Source organism: Protobothrops mucrosquamatus, unplaced genomic scaffold (assembly GCF_001527695.2).
Source record: "Protobothrops mucrosquamatus isolate PMUCROS unplaced genomic scaffold, P.Mucros_1.0 scaffold39, whole genome shotgun sequence".
Classification (NCBI taxonomy): Eukaryota; Metazoa; Chordata; class Lepidosauria; order Squamata; family Viperidae; genus Protobothrops; species Protobothrops mucrosquamatus.
The window spans coordinates 3,010,004-3,016,582 of record NW_015386421.1 but is presented as its reverse complement, the minus strand read 5'-3'; positions in this window follow the sequence as shown (position 1 = coordinate 3,016,582).

Here is a 6,579-nt window from a genome sequence, read left to right as displayed (position 1 = left end):
TCTCTTACTTGCTTCAAAAAATTCCCGTCTTCCATACCAAAAATAGTCTTTTTATCAATTCGCCATCTATCTTGAATTTGTCGATACAGAAACCAAGAAAAGTTTGGATTATTTTGCTTCAAAACTTCTATTGATTTTAAGCACCAGTTACCACCACCACTCTGGTATAACAAGTCTTTGTATGTAAGTCCCTCCATCATCACTCCTCTGGTTATGGTTTGATGGACCATTTCTGGCTTTTTTGCCTTCATCAGTTAGCCATACCCTTTTTATGGGATTCGAACCTGGGAAGTTATACATACTAGGCAGTGATTTAGCCACTGAGCCACAGGTTCTCTTCCCGTGGAAAAAAATCTAAAGTGCTTTATCTTGGACTGATTTTCTTACATATCAAAAACCTAACTTTTTAACAGGGGTGTACAAGACTTTCTATATCCACTGTATATAAACATGAAAGATGCAAAACAGAGCAAAATAATAAAAAACAAGGTTTTTTTTTTACTATTTTTCAACTGTGCATTTATTTCAAAAGCAGATCTCATTGCTCAAAAACAGGCAAATCCTTTAGCAATGAGCAGTATTTCATGATTTCATTCAGTGTTGCAAGAACCTCCCTCCACATTTTTTTAATATTAGTTTTAAAGAATTTAAAATGATCAAAAATGCAATTTCACTCCAAAATTTGCATGACCTGGCTAATTCATGAGATTTTAATATTTAAATTTTAAAATTAGTTTTTTTTAAAAAAAATGAAGTCCTAATCCCTATGTTTTGACAATTTTGACTATGAAACAGGAAGTATCTGAGATTTATATAGAATTGCCCTCTGTTGCAGTTTTATATCTAAAATCTATAACTAAATAACTTTGGAAGGAGAAATGACCCAAACAGCTTTCTCCTGTGCATGTTCATTTGAGAAAAATACACCTTCAGTACAAAAGTAAAGACTGATAAATTTGGGCAGTGTTGGGCTTCAGGGTTAGTGATTATGGTCTAGACAACAAATTTCCCAACATTTCTGCAGCACCTGTGCCTGGCATTTTCAGAGGCAAGGTGGCAACTGAGCAGGAAATGACTGGGCTCCTGCCTTTGTAACCTGGTGTCCTGATTTCTGATTGGTCATTAGCTGAGATGGTTTCCAATTGGTGTAGGTTGGTAATTGATTGGTTCTTGGTGCCCAATCCTAAAAGATTGTTCTGGGTGGTGTTGGTTCCTGATTGGTCCATGCCGGCTTCTGATTGGTCATTTTTGGAGTGCTGATTCCTGATTAGCTTGTTGTGTGGCGTTTTGGTTGATTAGTCTGAAAAAAAAAACAAGTTCAAAACAATATTGAATAAACAAAACAAAAATGGGGCTCCACAATCACTGTGTTTCCAAAGTCTAGAACAGCCAAGTCTTCTAATTTCCTGAATTATATAAGGTGGAACCACACAATCTCTGGGGGAGATCATTCCAGAAGGCAGGCAATGCACACGTTCTTGATCCTGCAAGATGGCTGCTTAAATGATGGGTTTGGAGTGCACCTGCCCTGGTGGACCAAACTTGACTGGCAGAGACAATTGGAGATAAGCGGTACCTATGTTCATAACTCTGAACAACCTGCTACAGTCCATATGTTTTGCCCTGTAACCCGTATTGCTACCAAACAAGCATACATGATTAATGAATGATTGAGTGGTAATATTGTAGCCTAACATGTCTGAAGTGTACCAGGTGTAAAACGTGATACTAAAATCTATCTAAAAACTATTCTGAGACCAATCCAAGATGTTTAAGACAACCTTTGTACATCAGAGTATAATTTAAGCAGGAAGGAAGTACAAATTAGGATAAAGAGCCCTGCATATATCATGTATGTAAAGCTAATTGGTCCACCAAGAGGGAAAGTGAATGCCAATTTTCTTTTACCAGATGTTGTATGCACCATCCTGCTTGTCCTCTTCCCCATCTTTTCTTAAGCATTTACGGAAATCATATACTTTTTAGAGACTGAATCTAAGGCGTTTTGCTCAGTTTCCTGCACATACACAGATTACACACTTTCCTATCTCTGGAGGTTGCAGTTCCTAGCTGCTCTGCGGCACTGCTAATGCTAGCCTCTGCTTAGCATTATGCACATGGCTCCTCTGTGGTCTGATGCATGCTGTTTGTTTGCTTTGAAGTGATGTATAATCTGCGCTGATAATTAAAGAATGTCATTCCAGGGTTAGTATTTATTGATACCAATTTAACTCGCCTCATACATCAAACTGCAACCATCCATTGAAATCCCTGGTGAATTGCTCCATTCCAGAGACCTTGTTTTCATTACCTAAAATGACAGGACAGGCTTTGGGGGCATTGGCTTCTCTTCTTTGCCTGCATTTTTGTATCAGCCACCATTTCTTACTTCATTGAAGATTCAGATAGAAAGGCTGCAGTTCAAATTCAAATGGGATTGGGACAAGAGTGAGGCTTTGTTATTACAGCGTAGCATATATTGGCAAGTCACTAAGATTTGTGATTTTGAATCTCTGAAAATCTGAGAACATGCTATTTTAGAGATTAGGAGGCATAGGCTAAAATTTTCTAAGGTAATGTCTGCTAAGTCAAAGTATCTGCTAATCCTAGAGATCATAGAGGACTGTTTGTTTGCCAGTTGAACTATGAATTCTCAGATCTGTTTTTTGGACTAACTCAGAACTGGCCAAGAATTCATAGTTCTACTGGCAAAAAACAGTGCAGCATGTCATTGCCCTTAAACCAGACCTCCACTGTTTTGCAGTCCTCTTCCATCCCATGCTTCCAGCTGGATCTTCTCAGTTTCTTATGCAGTAATTAATTGGACAACAAACTGAGCAACAAGCTTAGATGGTGCCTGATTCTGCTGGCCATAGGGCATCTGTAATGGATTGATGGTAAGTGTGGATGATTTGAAGCTTAAGATCTGGTGTGGTGTCTGATGTTCTTTTCTGTTACTTTGATTGTTATCATTGTTTGTCACTGTAATTATCGTAGAAGAGAATACATATTCATGAAATGGTGGTGTCGACTTTTATTTATTCTGCTGCTGCAGATTTAAAATCCATTGGCTATTGGCCAGCAAAAGGGGGCCCAACACTGGCCTTCAATATAAGGCCAGTTGTTGCTTATGTAGTAGCAGATAATCTGTAGCCAACCTTGTCATACATGTTTAACTGGAGTTAGGTATGGTTAGTGTTTGGCTAGAAGAGCACCTCAATTCCCAAGGGTTAGCCACTACCCCCAGCCCAAATCCAAAATGAAGGCAGCACTGACTACTTGCATTCAGTTGCTAAGGAATTTTTCTGGATTTATACACAAAGTCACCTAGTCAAGTTCAAGGTAGAGAAGTTTTGCATCTTATTTATATATAGCCACATCTTTCTGGTTTTTTTTTCCAGAATGACATTCAGAATTTAATTTAGGCAACAAATATACAAATTTGCTAGCATCTTTTTTTTTCAAAGTACAAAATAGCATTTCCTATAGGCTTTAATTAAAAGAACCATGTATTGCTCTAATACTCAGAAATAAGAAATACTAAAAAGAAAAAACAAATTGGAAGAAAAATACAAACGCATATTATCATCCTTCTAAGAACTCAAATTTTACATTGAAAATTAAACCTCAATCACAAGGAATATTGATGGATATTTCCATTTTGCCATAAAAAAACTAATTCAAAAGTAGAAAGTAAGCCCATCAATCTAAAACTGTAAATCAGAGATGCAATAATATTCCATAGTAATTGAATGACCTTTACAGTATTGCCACATCCCATTCTCAATAAACACATAGGTTTACATATTGATAACTGTACTTTCTAATATCTGATAAAATAATTCAAATTCACATTCACAAATTTTTAAAATTATAATTTTTCTTCTTTTAAGAAGTTTATGATTATTAAACCAAATCAGGACCGTATACAGGTAAGCCCATGTCATGTATGTAACTGGCCCCTCCAATCATTTTACATTTTTAGCATAACGAAGTTGAGAACTCTATTTAAAAATTCTCTGCAGTGTGTAATAACCATGAAAAAATATTTTGCTGACATAATCATATCCTGTAAACATAGGAAACATATTTAATATATTTATAAAAACCTTAGAGCATTGATTTATTAATATGAAGTACTTCAACTTTTTATCTTATAATTCTTGCAATTATCTTATACCTAACAATGAAATATTCTTCAATTATTGTTATACTGCTATTCTAAATTTTTAGGCAACAAAATAGCAATTACCTATATAGTTTAAAAATATATTAGCAAGGAACTGATCTAATGTACTAATACTTCTATCCACCAATGAGTTCCAAAAACAAAAGTTTAGCTGGAATTTTCAAACTGAGATTTAAAACAATTGTAATTTTCATGTGAACAAGGATCAAAATTATGTTTAGCAGCATTTTCCAAATGTACTTTGCATCATTTTGCTGCTGAAATGCAATCAAATTATGAATTGTACAAGTTGGAAGAGACCACAGAGATATTCTAGTCCAGGGGTAGTCAACCTTGGCTCTTTTATGACTCGTGGACTTCAATTCCCAGAATTCCTGAGCCAGCTTAGCTGGCTCAGGAATTCTGGGAGTTGAAGTCCACGAGTCATAAAAGAGCCAAGGTTGACTACCCCTGTTCTAGTCCAATCTCCAGCTCCGTGCAGGAGCCAACAGAGCATTCCTGACAGATGACTCCCAACCTCTGTTTTAGGACTTCTGGAGCAAGAGAATGTACCCTGTCACATGACACAGCCTCTTTCACTGGCTGATATTTCATGCAGGAAGGAAGCTTTTGAGTCTGATCCTCCTTCCTTATACAGGTAGTCTTTACAAAGTTCATTTAGTGACAGTTCAGAGTTATAGCGGCACTGAAAAAAGTGACTTATGACCATTTTTCACACTTTCAACCTTTGCAGCATCCTCATGATCATGTGATCAAAATTCAGATGCTTGGCAACTGGTTCATACATAAGACCACTGCTGTGTCCCAAGATCACGTAAACCCTTTCTGTGACCCTCTGAGCTCAAAATTTATGTTGCTAAGACATTTGTTAAGTGAGTTTTGCCTCATTTTATGACCTTTCTTGCCACAGTTGTTAAGTGAAGCATTGCATTTGTTAAGTTAGTAACACGGTTGTTAAGTGAATCTGGCTTCCCCATTGACTTTGCTTGTCAGGAGTTCGCAAAAGTTGATCACATTACCTCAGGACACTGCAACCATCATAAATATGAGTCAGTTGCCAAGCATCTGAATTTTGATCATGTGACCATGGGATGCTGCAACAGTTGTAAGCATGAAAAAGATTCATAAGTCACTTTTTCAGTGCCATTCTAACTTTGATCATGTTAATCATATCATGCTATGGAATGTGCTAGAGCAGGCATGTCAAACTGCCAGCCCACGGGCTGGATGCATCACGACGAAATCGCGCCCACTCCATTGCTGGCAATGGAGAAAAAGTCGCGATATGTCACGCAAGGTCACATGACGTTGCGAGTTTGACATGCCTTGCTAGAATGAATTTGGAATCTGATTAGGCCATCTGAGTTTAAACAATCTCTCTATATATATTGACAACATTCCCAGAAACTTGATCTATGCTTGGATACATTAATTTTCCTCATCACCTTTAAACAAATGAATATTCCCTCTGTTTTGCGATCTTGAGGATTCTTACTGAATATTCAATATACAGTAATACTGGGAGGCAGGTACTTAAAATGATTTTTGCTATTCCAGAGACAGCATTTCCTAGTTTGATATATTCAGTTTCCACCTATTTCTGATATCTCCTTTACACAATGTTAACTTTCTGTAACCTGAAGCAAGGAATAATCTAAAATGAATGCTACTTGTATAAGCTGATATTTTGCTTCAAGTGAAGATATCTGTATTATTCTATCACAAAAACAGGATTTAAAATATAGTTGAGATTTATTTAAGCCAGTTTCCCCAACCTGTCACCTTCCAGCTGCATTGTAACTGCACTTACAACAACAACAGCAACAACGTCTGATAGCACAAAGTTGCCAGAGATGCTGGGGGAGGCAGGTTTATGTTTTAACTGCACATCTTTCTCAGAAAGATTGTTGAAATACTGTTTATAACTGTGAAGATTCATCAACATAATTAGATTACAATTTGACAGTTCAGAAACACATATCTATTCAGCTGAGTTTATGCTGACTTTCTATTGTTGTGTTAATTAACTACACAGGGATTCTACATGCGTGTCGTTGGCATCTGGTAATTTCTAAGCTCAATTGTGATGACTTGCTGATCAGTTGCCCTCTGTTGGCTCTTCCTTTCCCTTGACAGCAAACATGTGGATAATTGCTAAGAACTACTTGTGCTGTCCCATCAGCTCTTCAACAGTTTAAAATATCAGAGCAGAGTACTGTTGTGTAAGTTACAAGAATCAATTTTGTTTCCATGAGACAGACTTCCTCTGCTGTTCTCTGTAGGTGGATATTTATCCCATTTGTCCAATGCTTGGGCCGTGGTGGAATTTATCAGCTAATTAAGGAACTGACTTCTGTCTCATGGCAAGCCTTTCTTTTCTGTTCTGGTAC